The 19,647-nt window shown below is 39.8% G+C and overlaps 1 protein-coding gene across 5 annotated transcripts in view; it reads left to right on the top strand.

Annotated features, from left to right (window-relative positions):
* LYST (lysosomal trafficking regulator) overlaps positions 1-19,647 on the top strand; it is a 176,423-nt gene that overhangs the window by 4,649 nt on the left and 152,127 nt on the right. The gene's annotated exons all lie outside the window — the stretch shown is intronic.

Here is a 19,647-nt window from a genome sequence, read left to right as displayed (position 1 = left end):
GCAGTGCAGGAAACACAGCTTTGATCCCTGGGTTGGTAAAATTCCCTGGAGAAGGGAATGGCAACCCTCTCCAGTATCCTTGCCTGAAGAATTCCATGGACAGAGGAGCCTGGTGGGTGTACACTCTGTGGAGTTACAAAGAGTCGGACATGACTGAGTAACACTTTCACTTTCATGGGAGATTTTAGCAAGGACTTGTTTAGATACGAGGTAGGGGAAAAAGAGGGAGGAATCAAAGAGGGCGTTAAGGATTCTGGATTAGGTGAATGGTGGTGCTGCTGCTGGTGATGCTGCTGCTGCTGCTGCTAAGTCGCTCCAGTCGTGTCCGACTCTGTGCAACCCCATAAACGGCAGGCTCCGTGTCCGACTCTGTGCAACCCCGTAAACCCACCAGGCTCCGCCGTCCCTGGGATTCTCCAGGCAAGAACACTGGTGTGGGTTGCCATTTCCTTCTCCAATGCATGAAAGTGAAAAGTGAAAGTGAATTCCCTCAGTCTTGTCCGACTCTTAGCGACCCCATGGACTGCAGCCTACCAGGCTCCTCCATCCATGGGATTTTCCAGGCAAGAGCACTGGAGTGGGGTGCCAATGGTGATGCTAGTAATCGATATTCTAAAAAGACAGAGAGGAGTAGATAGGGAGATCAGTTAACATCGGTTTGGTGAAGTAGCTGTTTTGTTTCTTGAAACTGAATCTGGAATGAGTCACATATAATTTAAAATTTTAACATATGTAGGTCTGGAGCTCAGGAGAGAAGTCTGAACCAAGTAAAAAAAGTTTTCATTCATTCAGTAAATATATTCTTTCAAATACTTTTGGTAAAGCAGGGAGGACAGTGGGTGGAGATTTGAGCAGGGAGATGCGATTAGGGAAGGTTTGTTTTTCTTCAAACATGGAAGAAAAAGGATACTTTAGTGGACTGCAGGAAAGGGGCTATTAAAAAGGAGGGAAAATTGAAGTCACAAGAGAAGGAAGATAATAGACATAATCTCAGAGGCAGTGGAAGGATTGGGAACAAGAGTACAGGTGCACAGGTGAAAGGGTTATCCTAAAGAAAAGTAGTGATGCATATTCCTTTTGAAAAAGGAAAAGGATATAAGGAGTAGACACAGAGACAAATGAGTAGCCAGGATAGTTTCATTTGTTTCTGTGGAGCAAGGTTATCTGCTGAGATTGAGAAGGAAGAGCATGGATTGGGGTATTTTTGTGGGGAAAGTACAAGTTACCACTGTGATTGGAAAGTGGCCTTGACCAAGGACAAGTGACCTAATCGCTGATAGTGTTTAACGCCCCTGCAATCACAAACATAGAAAGAGGCTGTCCATGCTGAAGCAGTTTTCTCCAGCAGTTCCTGTAACAGAGCAGAAGGCAAATAGGCTGAACCTGGATGGGGATTGGAAGGGAAGGTATGATGGAGAACTTGGGTAGAGGGTGGTGTGAAGTCAAGAGATTACCGGTGGTGATGAGGTTGTTAACTGAAGGGCTGAACTTTTAAGTATCCTGCTTGATTAAGGAAGAAAGTGAAGCCATGACAGGGCTGACAAATGTGGAGAATGAAGAGGATGAAGAATCCCATGAGTAAGCTGTAGGATTAGTGGAAGTAAAGGAGTATGAGAGATGGAAAAATGTGATGTGAGAGTCCTAAATTTAAGATTCTGGTAAATAAGAGCCAAAGTATGACCGATGATGGTGGGTAAAGATTAATAGCACTAATTACAATACTAATACTAATACAAGCAACTGTTTATTGTGTGCTTTGTGCTAGTCACTATACTGAATGCTTCTTATGGATTAATTATGAGCTTCTCATAATAAACCTATGAGCATTATTATTATTTAATACTAAATCGAACTTATTTTTCACAACCATCCTGTGAAGCACATATTAGGAGCTCCATTTTACAAATGAAGAAACTGGGGCTTAGTGAGATTAAGTAATTTTCCCCAAGGCACACAGCTTGGAGGTACCTGAGTCTTTCTAGCCCCAGAACCCTTATTTATGCCCAACTCCTAAATCATGCTGGCCTTCTGCCAAGTAGGGGTCATTGAAGAAAAGGAAGTCAAAGTACTCTAAATCCTAGTGTGTTGGCATTAAATTTTCTCATGAGTAGTGAAGCCCTGGAATAACAGATCTTGTGTGGAGAGGAAGACAGAAATTGTATGACAAAGTTCTCAATAAATGAATGACTCAAAGGTCAGTCAGTGACAACTATAACTATAGTTATAGCCTTAAAAGGGGATGGAGTGGGATAATAATGTCCAAATCACCTTTGGAAACCAGAATAGTACTGACTTGTGTTCCTGGCCTGGGATCTGGGTGTCCATAGTGATTTATTAAGAGAAGGAGATGAAGTGATCCTCTTGTGTGGAAGTAGAGGATATAGGAAAGTTTCTTAGCAACAGAACTAGGGATTCTAATGGTAGGGAGTAAAGAATTCAGAGTTGAGCCAGGAGGACTCATCTAGTTGTGCATTAAAAATCAGAAAGGATGGTGGCAGGTAGGCTGATTATATATTGACTAAACTGATGTTATTTTGAAAATGAAAAGACATTAATAATTACTGTGGGACAACAAGCATAAAGTAGGACTGTCCTGGACAAATCAAGCTATTTAGTCATATCAGTCATTGGTAACCTGATGACATACCACCCTGGAAAGGGGTTGTAGATGTTGGGAAATGAATTGAGCCTTGAATTAGAGGCACGTGAATGGAGCTTACTAACCTAAGATTATTCTAACCCCACAACACTGCCCTGAAATGTTCTGGGTATGTCTTGTTCTATAAGGGTCTGGAAATTTGAAGGAAGTTATGAATTAATCTCTAGAGGAAATTTTGGAAGCCATTATTATATAGATGACCCCTGAAACCTTGGATGGATAAGATTGTCAAAGAACACAAAGGGAAGTGAGGCAGAGGGGAGAATGCAGAGGCTCACCAATGTGAAGGAGCTGGTGAAGAAGCATCCAGACAAGGAGACAGAAGGAGAGGTCAGAGGGGCAGGAGGAAAACCAAAAGAGATTTGGCATCTTCCATGTCATGAGATGGAGCAGGACATGACAACCCATTCCAGTATTCTTACCTGGAGAATCCCACAGACAGACTGTAGGCTGTACAGGCTACAGACTGAAGCTTGGCCAGCTCTAGTCCATGGGGTCACAAAGAATCAGACATGACTAAAGCAACTTAGCATGAACACACACATGTCAAGAGACAAGAGAAATTTAAGAATGAGTGATTAATAATCTCATATGCTTTATTGAAAAGACCCTGATGTTGGGAAAGACTGAAGGCAGGAGGAAAGGGGGATGACAGAAGATGAAATGGTTGGATGGCATTACCAACTCAATGGACATGAGTTTGAGCAAGCTCCGGGAGTTGGTGATGGACAGGGAGGCCTGGCGTGCTGCAGTCCATGAGGTTGCAAAGAGTCGGACACGACTGAGTGACTGAACTGACTCACTGACTGATGCCTCATGTTCCTCAGAGAGGTCAAACGAGACAAGGATATCCGTTGGATTGAGTCTGGCAGTTAGAAGTTTATTGTTGGTCTTGACTTGAATAGTTTCAGTAGAGTGGTATGTGCAAAATCCAAGCTGCTGTGTACAGAGTATGTGTGTGTGGCAGGGGGCTGGGGGGGGGGGGGGGGAGTGAAAAGACTACTTCCAGTGCAGATTACCCTTGAGTAATCTTGAAAGAGGAAGATGTCAACAGGCTTTTTTTCTTTCTTTCTTTTTAAACATAGAGAAAAAGCCAATGGAGATGAAGGGTTAAAAACTGAGAAGAAAATGGAAGTGCTAGCAGTGCCTCCTAATAATGTCTAGTCAGTAATTTTGTAGTAATCAGAAGAGTGAAAGTGAGAGAAAGAAATATTTTAGATCAAGGAAGACAAACTTCATAATAACCATAATTTGTCAGAAACTGAAATGGGTGGAGAGTGTTTATAGAAAGGAGGGAATTCCTAATTTGGATGAAATATTGGAAAGTGACATCTAGGTTGTGGATTAACTCTAGGTTTCTGTTTTTTTCCCCCTCTACTTTTAATCCTGTGTTTTTGTGGAATAATAGAACCATGTTCCATCTCCAAGGTTGTTATTAGAATGGATTTGCTATTTTCTATGGATTTGTTCTTATAATTCTCACTTACTAGCTTTTTTAAAAGTTAACTGTGTTTGTACATTGGAAATATTTTCTGGTTAAGTATATTTGTTTTCTATTGTGGTTACATTTGATTCTTGGCTGAATTCACTGGTTTTGGTAATTTCTATTTAACAAAAGTGAATTCATATCTATATACATGTTTTCTGTTATGAACATATAAAGAGCAATAATAGTATGTTAATTTTTTTCTTCCCTCTTTAAATTTGTTCTGATCAAAATGTAATTTGCTGCAGTGGAATTCTTACTAGTTTTGTAGTTCACTTGTCTTGGTTCCTTAGGTTGAAGAGTAATAATCATGAAGTGAAGTGAAGTCACTCAGTTGTGTCTGACTCTTTGGGACCCCATGGACTGTAGCCTACCAGGCTCCTCCATCCATGGGATTTTCCAGGCAAGAGTACTGGAGTGGGTTGCCATTTCCTTCTCCAGGGGAACTTCCCGACCCAGGGATCGAACCCGGGTCTCCCGCATTGTAGGCAGACGTTTTACTGTCTGAGCTACCAGGGAAGCCCTAATTGCATAAATATTTTTTCAACAACATAATTATTATACAAAGTTTAGATGAGTGTAAAATTAAAACAATGGTGAGAATGGGTTCTTCAATTATTATAACTATGTACTTTATTTGAAAGGCAAGGAGAACATTAGTCAGTTCATAAAATGCATTCATTGTTACATTTTCTGAATATTCGTTCATTGAAGTGCAAAAATCAGTGTATCCTGGCCAATGGTAAGAGGAAATTTTGCTGGTGTGACTTGTAGGGCAGCTGTTTATATTTGTCAGCTCACTCTTACACTACTTTTTGATATTTACTTATCTGAACCTTTAATACACTATGACTTTTCTTTTAGTCTATTAAAGATTAAAATCCTTTGCCATTTTCTGGATTTCCTATTAACGATGATTCCAAAGACAGTAATGCTGATAACTGTTCCTGCTTTTCTCTGTTAGCTTTATTTTAAAATTTTGGAGTCTATTTCTAAAGTCATACATTCCATATTACTGAAATGTATTTATTTTCTCTACATCTTATTTTTTTTTTAATAGAATCTCTGGTTTTGACAAAACCTAATGATGCGCAGTTTAAAGAAACATTTAGAATGTGTAATTTTAATCTTAATCTTGATGCTTACAGTTACTATATGACTATTCAGTTCAGTTCAGTTGCTCAGTCGTGTCCAGTTCTTTGCGACCCCATGAATTGCAGCACGCCAGGCCTCCCTGTCCGTCACCAACTCCCGGAGTTCACCCAAACTCGTGTCCATTGAGTCAGTGATGCCATCTAGCCATCCCATCCTCTGTCATCCCCTTCTCCTCCTGCCCCCAATCCCTCCAAGCATCAGAGTCTTTTCCAATAAATTAGCTCTTCGCATGAGGTAGCCAAAGTATTGGAGTTTCAGCTTTAGCATCAGTCCTTCCAAAGAACACCCAGGACCGATCTCCTTCAGAATGGACTGGTTGGATCTCCTTGCAGTCCAAGGGACTCTCAAGAGTCTTCTCCAACACCACAGTTCACAAGCATTACAGTATTACTATTTTCTGACTATTGTACTGTTAACGAAAGCCCATAGCCTAAAAAATACTTAGAGATCATCTACTTGTGTCTTTGTTTGAATATGTATAAGAAGAATGGGGATCAGAAAAGCACTTTGCCTGAGATCCCAAAGAATTTGACGCAAAACAGAAAACTGAAAGTGTTTTGACTTTTAGTCTAGTATTCTTTCTCTTATACCACCAAATTCTTGAATATTTTAATACACTTAAAAAATGTAATCCCATAGCTAAAAGATGCCTTATACAACATGGAAAACAATGGTGTTTGGTTTCTAGTATGTAGTTCATGTGTAACTTTAACCCTTTTTCTTTGCACATGTCTACATGCAGATCACAGTGATAGAAACTAGATTGTAATGATACCAGTGTGGTTGAAAAACAATATAAAGTGTAGGTTGAATCTGAAATGCATTATCTCAGAAACTGTTTAATATGTATTTCTGTTTTACTTCTGTTCTTGATCACTCCCAGTCCCTGTGCCCTTCTCTCCTACTATCTGTCCATCCTCATGAATGGTTAGAGAACAGCAGATGAAGCAACCAGATCTCAGTTTGGTCTTACTGTTGTTTTTCTTGCTGTGAACTCTTCTGTAATAGTAAACACATTTGTCTATAATTGCCTCAGCTGAATTTTTTTCTTTAGAAGGGAAGCTAATTTTCATTGTGTCTGTAAGAATTACAGAGGAATGAGGAAACCAGAACAATCTACATTTGCAAGAAGTCTTTCAAGCTTGTCAATACCTGTGTTCAGTATTTTTGAAACTTATTTTGCAGGCCCTTTACCTTATACAATATATATGTTAAAAACTGTTCATCATTATGATGTTACTCTATAAATTATTTTTTACTGTTTTTGTTTCACATTTAGCATAAGGCTCCAGGATTTTGTGTGTGTGTGTTTCTTTAGGAGGTATGGAAAACCACCATGTCTACTGTTGATTTTAAAGAACTTTGAGGCGCTTCCCACTGGGTGGGGGCGGAGCGCGGGCCGCCGAAGCTTCGGCGGAGGCTGCAGGTGAGCGCGCGCACGCGCCGCGGCGGCGGCCCGGCCCGAGGTGAGGGAGAAAATAAATAAATAAATAAAGAACTTTGAAACTGTAAACTCCGAATCATACTCTTTAACATAGGAAGAATAAACATCTACGCTTTTATCGCTGAAGTTTTTTGTTTCTAATCTAAATATTAGTAAAGGTTTTTAGGTGTTTCTGTAGCACTTTCCTTAATACATTAAGTTCTTGCGTGGTATGGAGAAAGGCTCCTGTAAATGTGCCTGTTTATTTCTCAGTGCTTTAGGTGTGGGAATATTTCATAAAGGAATTTGAGTAACAAAATGTTTACTGTCAAAGTTAGTATTAAATGAATTGGTTTCTATTTATTGACCTCTTACTATTTGACTTATTTTTAAACAAATAAGACCTGATTTCCCTTGATAAAATATAATCTAGCTTTGAAAGAAACAGTGTAATCCCATAATACAATGTAGTGAGTCCTAAGATGCAGGCATTTAGAAAAGTAATTGGTAGTTAGTGGGAATTTCGTAGCAGCAGCAACATGATTTAAAAAAAAAAAAAAAGTGAAATAATGTTGAGAACCTTTAGGAGGAATTATGGCATGGTACATTGTGTTTTGAGATGTGTTGAGAGATTAAAAACAAAAGTTAGCGGAGGGAATTCCATAGCATGATAATAAGGAATTAGGATCTTATTCCCTAGGAATTGAAGTACCATTTATTATTTTAAGGAATGTGGCTGACATTTTTAGCAGTTGTAGAATTTGAACTGAATGGAAATGCACCAGGAAAAGCGACCAATTAAGAGGCTGTTGGTATTGCAAGTGAGAGAGATGAGGACCGGAGAATGCTTCGTCATAAGATGAGAGGGCAAGGACCAGATTCAAGGTGATGATCATAACAGCTAACAATTATTGATCTTTTGACAGTCTGCCAGGCAGAGTGCTATCTCATTTAGTTTTAACATTCACAACAACTCGAGGTGCTCTTAGGAACTCAGTTTTATAGATAAGAAACTGAGACTTAGAGGAAATCAAGTCTAAGGTCACAGAATAAGCGAGTAGGAGATGCAGAGGTGAACCAGCCAGCTGTCAAGAGGAAGAATTGACTACCCAGATGAAGTGCTATTCTTTCTTTTTCTCTTGAGTGGCTGGGTAGAGGCCATTAACTGAAACAGGAATGAGGAAGGAAGAGCTGATTTGTTGGAGGGAGGAGTCAGTGTTTGTTTTGAAGAAGAGAAATTTGATAGAATACAGAGAGACTGCCTGGTTCTGAATCCTGCGTCTGATACTTGTAGCTCTGTGACCTTGAACAGTTACCTAACCTCACTGTGCTTCAATTTCCAACATGTGACAAATAAGGGTATATTTGTAGTTACAAGACTGTTATGAGGATTAAACCAACCACTCCAATAGAGTGCTTATGGAAGTGCCCAGTGTGTAGTAATTAAACATGGTAGGTATTAGGTGTATCACCATCATTATCATTCTGTAAAAATCTAGAGATCTGTTACGGAGATGGATGAGCTATTCAGTGTAAAACTTCTAGCAAAATTATTCCCAGTAGGAATGTACAGCCCAGAGAGATGATTTAGTTGACGGGCCTTCATCGTTCCTTTTGGTGCAGCCACAATGTCTCAAAATTTCCATTCTTTTATGGTGCCCAGGATCAAATACAGATAATCTTTTGAGTTATCTGCTTGTCCAATTTGTTTTAGAGAAAACGAACTGCTTTTTGAAGGGCTTTAGTGTGATACACTTGGGTATGACTTTCTTGGAATTTCCTTTAAAATTCTGCCTTGCTACACTGTGCTTGGGTTCCTTATTTCCTGGCCACGTTTTTGTACAAGGAGCCAGGATGACCTCTCCTTTCTGAGCCAATCAAATTTTCCTCCACATTTACTAGTTAAGGGTTATTATATAGTTCTATATATGGCAGAAAGTGAAGAGGAACTAAAAAGCCTCTTGATGAAAGTGCAAGTGGAGAGTGAAAAAGTTGGCTTAAAGCTCAACATTCAGAAAACGAAGATCATGGCATCTGGTCCACCACTTCATGGGAAATAGATGGGGAAACAGTGGAAACAGTGTCAGACTTTATTTTTCTGGGCTCCAAAATCACTGCAGGTGGCGACTGCAGCCATGAAATTAAAAGACGCTTACTCCTTGGAAGGAAAGCTATGACCAACCCAGATAGCATATTCAAAAGAAGAGACATTACTTTGCCAACAAAGGTTCGTCTAGTCAAGGCTATGGTTTTTCCTGTGGTCATGTATGGATGTGAGAGTTGGACTATGAAGAAGGCTGAGCGCCGAAGAATTGATGCTTTTGAACCGTGGTGTTGGAGAAGACTCTTGAGAGTCCCTTGGACTGCAAGGAGATCCAACCAGTCCATTCTGAAGGAGATCAGCCCTGGGATTTCTTTGGAAGGAATGATGCTAAACCTGAAACTCCAGTACTTTGGCCACCTCATGCAAAGAGTTGACTCATTGGAAAAGACTGTGATGCTGGGAGGGATTGGGGGCAGGAGGAGAAGGAAACGACAGAGGATGAGGTGGCTGGATGGCATCACTGACTCGATGGACGTGAGTCTCAGTGAACTCCGGGAGTTTGTGATGGACAGGGAGGCCTGGCGTGCTGCGATTCATGGGGTCGAAAGAGTCGGACACGACTGAGCGACTGAGCTGATCTGATATATTTAATATGGAACACTAGGTCAGAGCCAGTCAACTTTTATCCCTCTTATGTTGCAATCCCCATTAGAGCGGAAGGTGTTACTTGTTGTTAAAATATAAATACTTCTTTCCAGGAGGAGCAGAATTTTCTTTTTTTCAGTTCACTTCTTGATGTGAATGAGACATGAGGAAACATGGAAAATGATAACATGAACCTGTAGAAGACCTTGAGAAGTTTAGGATGGCAGGATATATTGCCTGGAGGACAGATAGGCATGATTACTGCCTAATTATAGTTACACTTAGTGCCAGACCCAATCACTAGAATGTGCTGACAGGTAATATTCTAAAAGATATAGTTTGGCTGTGAAAGTGTTAATCACTAAGTCATGTCCGATTCTTTGTGACCCTATGGGCTATAGCCTGCCAGGCTCTTCAGTCCATGAAATTCTCCAGGCAAGAATACTGGAGTGGGTAGCCTTTCCCTTCTCCAGGGGATCTTCCTGATCCAGGGATTAAACCTAGGTCTCCTGCATTGCAGGCAGATTCTTTTTTGGTTTGGCTATGCGACATTTCTCAAAAATTTAATGCCGTATTAGGAAGAACATTGGATAGGAATCTGAAGATGTAAAGCCCTGTGACTTTTGGGAAATCTCTTAACCTCCATCTGTCTTAGGGTTCTTATCTATTAATGTAAAATTTTGAGGGAGATACTGCTGCTGCTGCTGCTAAGTCACTTCAGTTGTGTCCGACTCTGTGCGACCCCATAGATGGCAGCCCACCAGGCTCTACCATCCCTGTGATTCTCCAGGCAAGAACACTGGAGTGGGTTGCCATTTCCTTCTCCAGTGCATGAAAGTGAAGAGTGAAAGTGAAGTCGCTCAGTCGTGTCCGACTCTCAGCGACCCCATGGACTGCAGCCCACCAGGCTCCTCTATCCATGGGATTTTTTCCAGGCAAGAGTATTAGAGTGGGCTCTGTTAAGATAGTTATCCAGACTGTAAACGATTTGCCTTTGCAGACAATGTTATATGAGGTATTTATATCTATAAGGCTCTTCTCTAGGTTGTTTAAACTACAGTGTCCCTGAAAGTGGCATTGTGAGAGAACCCTGGGAAGAAGGTTTGGGGAAGTTCTGGTGTTAACATCATCAAGCTTAACTGGCCTTAGGGTTTGCCTCACATGTGCTACCCTACTTTTGGAGCCCTTTCCTTGATCATCAGGGCCACCCCAAATGACTTGGATGTGTGGGAACACCTTCTCCCCTTGCTTGACAGGGAACTGGGTTGGGGGCATGACAAATGTGTTCTTAGCCATCTGAATTGGAACTGTCAGTTGAGTTCCCCAGGGGGACTGGGGTAGTTACTCAGAATCCTTAGGGTCCAAAGTTCAAAGTTTTAATGACATTTTTTTTCTTCCCATGAATACCACATTAGTATTCAAGGAGCTGGAGACCAGTCTAAACTTCATAAGAATGTGTGACATCCTGACTGTGAACCAGATATTCTTTCATGCAGAATTCGGAAAATCAAGTTCAATATTTGTCAAGAAGCACCTGAGCTCTAAACAACAGCTATAATCTGAAACAACTGTCATAATTTCTTTTGAAGTTAATCATTAAATGGAAGTTGAACATCATCCTCAAGTATGGTGAATTATCAGTAATTATGGGATTGTGATTTATCTTGCAAAAAAGGTTTATATTATCACTAAGGTAGTTTTTCAGAGAAGGCAATGGCACCCCACTCCAGTACTCTTGCCTGGAAAATCCATGGACGGAGGAGCCTGGTAGGCTGCAGTCCATGGGGTCGCTAAGAGTCGGGCACGACTGAGGGACTTCACTTTCACTTTTCACTTTCCTGCATTGGAGAAGGACATGGCAACCCACTCCAGTGTTCTTGCCTAGAGAATCCAAGGGACAGGGGAGCCTGGTGGGCTGCCATCTATGGGGTCGCACAGAGTTGGACACGACTGAAGCAACTTAGCAGCAGCAGCAGTAAGGTAGTTTTTATGGATCTCCGATTTAGCTATTTAATTTAGAACTTTGTTGAAGTGTCACACCCTTTAATTCTCATTTTAAATTCCAAGGATTTTGTAAAAATAAGCCCATGAAATATGTTTTACTTTTTCATATTCAATGACTATCAAATTTTACTTCAATTTTCTCAAGAGAATATTTATTTTCCACTATAACATAGGTTGTAAAGATGCTTATATTAATAAATATAGGTAATAAATGGATAAGCAACAAGAGTATATTGTACAACACGGGAAAATATAGCCATTAGTTTGTAGTAACTTTAAATGGAAGATAATTTATAAAAATATTAAATCACTATGTTGTACACCTGAAACTAATGTAATATTATTATAAATCAACTATACTTCAATTAGAATAAAAGCAAGTAAGCTATTTGTAAGAAGAAAAAAATTTGGTATGTAAATAATATCATCGTAAACTTTCTGTCTTAAGTCTGTAGTTGGGAATCATTCTGATAGCTATTATTTAATATATCTAGTATGACCAAACATTTACAAGGTAAAGCCTAGGTTAGCAGATATTTGCTTCTTAGATGTTGTATAATTTAACTCAACCGATATGTCTTATCTAGCTGATTCTTTAAAGAGAATTGTATTATCTGAACAAGATCATTTCCTAGTATATTCTCCCTTCCCCCATCCAAATCTCTTGTATGTTTGGCTCTGTGCTATGGTTACAAAATTGTGTAGGGGGAGATTTTTGAATCTTGTTTGCAGGTGTACAGATTGCAGACTAGTGAACTTTGAGTAAAGATTCTGGGCAACATTCTGGGCAATGTTTAGAGGCAGTGTTAAGGAAACTTCCTTACCCATTGATTTTTAATTGACCTGACAGAAAAAAAGCTGTGTCTTCTAAATGTCGTTATTTTAGTTCCAGTTAATTAGCTCTAAAAATATAATATAACTCCCAAGACAATTGTCATAGGACCTTGAAATGCTGGCTTTCATTATTGTCACCTATAGAATGTGGGGTTGGAGAGTATGAAGTGGAAAGTTTCTGCCATTTGTAACTGCACGAAATGATAAAAATAGTGTTATCATTTTTTCCTCAAGTTTTTTTGATCTTTAGTGATATGTTGCAAAGAATCTGTGAGATCTTTGGCAAAGTCATAAATCAGTTTATAATCAATATATACTAAACTCTGTGAAGAAATGGGATTTAGCATAGTTAAGAGTTCATGTGAACAACCCTTATTTTCATGAAAGCTGCTTCAGATTGCAACAGATTCTGATTGAGTAAGAATTCACTGAGTACTAATTATTTTGTGTAATTTTTGTGTAAGTCTCACAATAATCCTATGATTTTTAGTAGTCTTCTATTTTTTGGTACCTAATACATTTCTGAAAAATATTCTTTGTGATTATAATTTCTCTAATACTACTGTAAGTAGCAGATTTAGTAAGTATGTACCTAATACTGGGTTGGTCAAAAAGTTCATTTGCATTTTCCCATAACATCATGCAAAAAAAGGCAAATGAACTTTTTGGCCAATCCAATATTATTTTAAAAGACAATTTACCAGAAATTTTGGTGTTCAATGAAAAATTAAGAATTGAGTCCTTTAGATGATGCTGTTAGATGAGGAAAAGTATGGTTTTTAATCAGGCCATAAGAATAAAGTTCATTATTATAACATTTTTTCTTGTTAGTTTTCTTTTTCTTCTTGTTTACTGTAGAAGTCACAAGACAAGGAAAAAGGCAAAAAATGCAGATACTTTCTGCTTTTATTTTCAGTGTTTCCTTGGAAACTCCATCATCAGATCAGATCAGATCAGATCAGTCGCTCAATCTTGTCCGACTCTTTTCGACCCCATGAATTGCAGCACACCAGGCCTCCCTGTCCGTCACCAGCTCCCGGAGTTCACTGAGACTCACGTCCATCGAGTCAGTGATGCCATCCAGCCATCTCATCCTCTGTCGTCCCCTTCTCCTCTTGCCCCCAATCCCTCCCAGCATCAGAGTCTTTTCCAATGAGTCAACTCTTCACATGAGGTGGCCAAAGTACTGGAGTCTCAGCTTTAGAATCATTCCTTCCAAAGAAATCCCAGGGCTGATCTCCTTCAGAATGGACTGGTTGGATCTCCTTGCAGTCCAAGGGACTCTCAAGAGTCTTCTCCAACACCACAGTTCAAAAGCATCAATTCTTTGGCGCTCAGCTTTCTTCAAAGTCCAACTCTCACATCCATACATGACCACAGGAAAAACCATAGCCTTGACTAGACAAACTTTTGTTGGCAAAGTAATGTCTGTGCTTTTGAATATGCTGTCTAGGTTGGTCATAACTTTCCTTCCAAGGAGTAAGTGTCTTTTAATTTCATGGCTGCAGTCACCATCTGCAGTGATTTTGGAGCCCAGAAAAATAAAGTCTGACACTGTTTCCACTGTTTCCCCATCTATTTCCCATGAAGTGATGGGACCAGATGCCATGATCTTCGTTTTCTGAATGTTGAGCTTTAAGCCCACTTTTTCACTCTCCACTTTCACTTTCATCAAGAGGCTTTTTAGTTCCTCTTCACTTTCTGCCATAAGGGTAGTGTCATCTGCATATCTGAGGTTATTGATATTTCTCCCGGCAATCTTGGTTCCAGCTTGTGCTTCCTCCAGCCCAGCGTTTCTCATGATGTACTCTGCATATAAGTTAAATAAGCAGGGTGGCAATATACAGCCTTTACGTACTCCTTTTCCTATTTGGAACTAGTCTGTTGTTCCATGTCTGTATTTCTAACCCTTGCTTCCTGACGTGAATATGAATTTCTCAAGAGGCAGATCAGGTGGTCTGGTATTCCATCTCTTTCAGAATTTTCCACAGTTTATTGTGATCCACACAGTCAAAGGCTTTGGCATAGTCAATAAAGCAGAAATTGATGTTTTTCTGGAACTCTCTTGCTTTTTCCGTGATCCAGTGGATGTTGGAAATTTGATCTCTGGTTCCTCTGCCTTTTCTAAAACCAGCTTGAACATCAGGAAGTTCATGGTTCACATATTGCGGAAGCCATATGCATACCCTTAATTTTTCTGCAAACTGGTCTGAGGAAAGAGTGTAGTGATCTTTTCTTCCTCTAGATGGCACTCTCTGTTGGAACATGTTACGCTGGTGTCAAGCATTTAAAATCAGTTCAGTCACTCAGTCCAGTCCACTCTTTCCGACCCCATGAACTGCAGCACGCCAGGCCTGCCTGCCTATCACCAACTCCCCGAGTTTACCCAAACTCATGTCCATTGAGTCGGTGCTGCCATCTCATCCACTGTTGCCCCTTCTCCTCCCGCCCTCAATCTTTCCCAGCATCAGGGTCTTTTCCAATGAGTCAGCTCTTTGCATCATGTGGCCAAAATATTAGAGTTTCAGCTTCAACATTAGTCCTTCCAATGAATATTCAGAACTGATTTCCTTTAGGATGGACTGATTGGATCTCCTTGCAGTCCAAGGGACTCTCAAGAGTCTTCTCCAACATCACAGTTCAAAAGCATCAATTTTTTGGTGCTCAGATTTCTTTAGAGTTCAACTCTTACATCTATACATGACTACTGTAAAAACCATAGCCTTGACTAGATGGACCTTTGTTGGCAAAGTAATGTCTCTGCTTTTCAATATGCTATCTAGGCTGGTCATAACTTTCCTTCCAAGGAGTAAGCGTCTTTTAATTTCATGGCTGCAATCACCATCTGCAGTGATTTTGGAGCCCAAAAAAATAAAGTCTGTCACTGTTTCCACTGTTTCCCCATCTGTTTGCCCTGAAGTTATGGGACCAGATACCATGGTCTTCGTTTTCTGAATATTGAGCTTTAAGCCCACTTTTTCACTCTCCACTTTCACTTTCATCAAGAGGCTGTTTAGTTCCTCTTCATTTTCTGCCATAAGGGTGGTGTCATCTGCATATCTGAGGTTATTGATATTTCTCCCAGCAGTCTTGATTCCAGCTTGTGCTTCCTCCAGCCCAGAGTTTCTCATGATGTACTCTGCATATAAGTTAAATAAGCAGGGTGACAGTATACAGCCTTGACGTTCTCCTTTTCCTATTTGGAACCAGTGTGTTGTTCCATGTCCAGTTCTAACTGTTGCTTCCTGACCTGTGTATAGGTTTCTCAAGAGGCAGGTCGGGTGGTCTGGTATTCTCATCTCTTTCAGAATTTTCCACAGTTTATTTTGATCCACACAGTCAAAGGCTTTGGCATAGTCAATAAAGCAGAAATAGATGTTTTTCTGGAACTCTCTTGCTTTTTCAATGATCCAGCAGATATTGGCAGTTTGATCTCTGGCTCCTCTGCCTTTTCTAAAAACAGCTTGAACATCTGGAAGTTCATGATTCACGTATTGCTGAAGCCTGTCTTGGAGAATTTTGAGCATTACTTTACTAGCGTGTGAGATGAGTGCCATTGTGTGGTAGTTTGAGCATTCTTTGGCATTGCCTTTCTTTGGGATTGGAATGAAAACTGACCTTTTCCAGTCTTGTGCCCACTGCTGAGTTTTCCAAATTTGCTGGCATATTGAGTGCAGCACTTTCACAGCATCATCTTTTAGGATTTGAAATAGCTCAACTGGAATTCCATCACCTCTACTAGCTTTGTTTGTTCCAGGATGTCTGGCTCTGGGTGAGTGATCAGACCATCATGGTTATCTGGGTTCATGAAGATCTTTTTTGTATAGTTCTGTGTATTCGTGCCACCTCTTCTTAATATCTTCTGTTTCTGTTTGGTCCATACCATTTCTGTCCTTTTGCCAAGAGAATGCACTGGTCATAGCAAACGCCCTCTTCCAGCAACATAAGACTCTACAGATGGAGATCACCAGATGGTCAACACCAAAATCAGATTGATTATATTCTTTGCAATCAAAGATGGAGAAGCTCTATACAGTCAGCAAAAACAAGACTGGAGCTGACTGTGGCTCAGATCATGAACTCCTTATTGCCAAATTCAGACTTAAATTGAAGGAAGTGGGGGAAACCACTAGACCATTCAGGTATGACCTAAATCAAATCCCTTATGATTATACAGTGGAAGTGCCAAATAGATTTAAGGGACTAGATCTGATAGACAGAGTGCCTGATAAACTATGGACGGGGGTTCATGACATTGTACAGGAGACAAGGATCAAGACCACCCCCAAGAAAAAGAAATGCAAGAAAGCAAAATGGCTGTCTAAGGAGGCCTTACAAATAGCTGTGAAAAGAAGGGAAGCAAAAAGCAAAGGAGAAAAGGAAAGATATAAGCATCTGAATGCAGAGTTCCAAAGAATAGCAAGAAGAGATAAGAAAGCCTTCCTCAGCGATCAATGCAAACAAATAGAGGAAAACAACAGAATGGGAAAGACCAGAGATCTCTTGAAGAAAATTAGAGATATCAAGGCAACATTTCATGCAAAGATGGGCTCGATAAAGGACAGAAATGGTATGGACCTAACAGAAGCATTTAAAATTGAACTGCATAAAACATTTACCAAAAATGCTTGCTGCTGCTGCTGCTGCTGCTAAGTCGCTTCAGTCGTGTCTGACTCTGTGCAACCCCATAGACGGCAGCCCACCACCAGGCTCCTCTGTCCCTGGGATTCTCCAGGCAAGAACACTGGAGTGGGTTGCCATTTCCTTCTCCAATGCATGAAAGTGAAAAGTGAAAGTGAAGTCGCTCAGTCGTGCCCGACTCTTAGCGACCCCATGGATTGCAGCCTACCAGGCTCCTCTATCCATGGGATTTTCCAGGCAAGAGTACTGGAGTGGAGTGCCATTGCCTTCTCCGAAAATGCTTACCGATGTCATATAATCTCTGAAGATCCACATAGCAACTCCGTGGACATTTTATGGGGAGGAGGCCAAACTTCACACATAGAGCTCTGTGTGACTGGACAGTAATTGTTTGATTCCAAATCTCCCGCCTTTGTTTTCACCATTGTTATAATACTAATAATTTGACTGTTCAGAACAGATTCAGAAACTAGCAAAAACAGACTAGTACACATTTATTGAAATATTTATTAAGTAATAAATATTGGTTGAATTAATGAATTAGTGAAAAAGTGAATTGTAGCACAGTAGACTCTGTCCTCCTTATCACCAAGACCACTCATTATTTAATAGTTCTTGAGGAAGAAACTTAGTGACCACTGGAGAACTTTTTGCCATATTGTTGAGATTTTGTCTTCTGTGGTAAATGTAGTATCATCAGTAGCACTGCTTAAAGCATAGAATCGATAATATATTTTAAAAATGCCTAAAAGTTAAGAATATGTAGTCATGACTTGGTGTAGGGGCAGGTGTAGTAGCCCTACCATATTTCACGAAGGTGAATGTTTGAAAAATACATTGTACTGAGGATGATAGCATAATTCTGTGATCTTTTGGATAATAGGTTGTGGCAGAGCCAGAACCAGAACCAGATCAGAGCTAAAATATCAAAGTCAGCCTTCCTAAAATGTCTGTGGGAGGTCTCACTCAGTAAAAGCAAAGCTCATTTTATTGACCATTGCATTTCCAGAAGGTAAAGGAAATACTCGGGGAGCTGATACTCTGAGCCTAATTTTGACCCTCTGTGAGGGCTTTGTTAGTGAACATAATGGGAAGAGCTAATGTCCAGAAAACTAACTTCATGATTACTCAACTATAGTGACCTTTCACTTCCCCTCCAACACTGACATGCAGAGTCACACTCTGAATGTTGTCATCATCTGGAACTGTTTGATTCAGAAATCTATAAATTCCCATATCTTCCTTGCTACATTCTCTGTTCTCTCTCATAGAGATTGAGTACCTGAATTTCCTCTTTGTGTGGCAACATGTGTCTGGCCTTTTTCTTTTCTCTACCCAGCTTGTACCCCGTTTTTGACCATACGAATTATTCTTTCACCTGTACCCCTGATTCCTTCCTCTTATGCTTCTGCTGCCTCCACTCACCAGAACCCTCATTTCAAGATCAGTGATACAGTCTGTATTCTCTATTATGAGATCCAAGCAGCTGAATCCTGGAGAATCTGAAACGTTTGAGAAAATTGATCACATCAGAAATTCACAGGTTTCAGCCAGCACCCCAGGAAATCCTTTTATTTATCTTTGATCACTATTCTCTCCATCCTTGTTTTCCTGCTTCCCATTTTGCTTTTTGATACCAAACTTACTGTAATTGTTCTGGGGACTTGACTTGAGCCTCTCTTCCTGTCTGGAATGCCTTTCTTCTCTCCTTTTCTCCCTTTACCTGTTCAACTTTTTTCAAAATTATCTCGTTCATGAGGCTTCCCTGACCACTCAGATTGGGTTCAGTACTTCTTACCAGTACACAGTGCCCTGTGTATTGGTTTGCCTTTACCACATAATGTGATCTTCCTGGGGGTGGGCAGAGACTGGGACTGCTTTCCCACTTTGTGCTCTTGGTGCCTGGCACAAAGCAGGTGTTTAGTAAGTTATAGGTAAGTGAATAAATAATAAACAGAAAGAAGACTTGAAGCAAAGCTGGAATATAGAGAATTGGAGATACAGAGTTCCTAAATAGCAAAGAAAAGATAGATAAGGTGCCATATGTAGTTTCTAGAAGGGAAAGTGGTTGTAAGATGTCCATAGACAGAGGCTTTATTGAACAGTTGGAAATAATTTGTGAAGAAAAAGTAGAGGCAATGTGGCCAAATGAACTCACATTTTGAAATAACATGTGCAGGACAAGGAAAGAGAAACAAATAACAAAAACAAAATTATTTATATATAAAAGAGGAACACAACCCTCTGAGAATAATGAGCTAAGATTTTTAAAATGTCAAAACTGACCTTTACATTTTATATATAGAACATGAAAATAACAAGCAAATAATGGATTCTTCTTTTAAACAAACCAACTCTATGATCAGAGACAGAATAAATGCAACTTCTCAATTTCTGTTTTCTTTGCATCTTCTCTAACATGAAGAATGATCTATACACAGATTAATAAGGGTAGAAGTAAGAAGAATAATAGGAGAAAATGTAAGCCCAAGATTGAGAAGGAGATTGTACCAGAACCTCTGGTTGTTCTAAATGAATTCACACCTCAGGTTCAGATTCTGAGAAAATTTGTTAATGTCATTGCTCAACTGGTAATCTTTGAGTTATTACAGTGAATTTGAAAACTTTTAGAAGATTATGAGGAATAAACTTCCAAAATTATAAAAAAGAATGTAGATTCCATAGACTTTAGTGAGTTTGAAGTTATCTCCACAAAAGCTTCTTAAAGATCATTTTAAAAGATTTGCAAATGTTTA

This window comes from Bos indicus, chromosome 28, assembly GCF_029378745.1.
Source record: "Bos indicus isolate NIAB-ARS_2022 breed Sahiwal x Tharparkar chromosome 28, NIAB-ARS_B.indTharparkar_mat_pri_1.0, whole genome shotgun sequence".
Taxonomy (NCBI): domain Eukaryota; kingdom Metazoa; phylum Chordata; class Mammalia; order Artiodactyla; family Bovidae; genus Bos; species Bos indicus.
The sequence above is the reverse complement of the archived record's forward strand: the minus strand, read 5'-3'. Positions and strand labels throughout refer to the sequence as shown.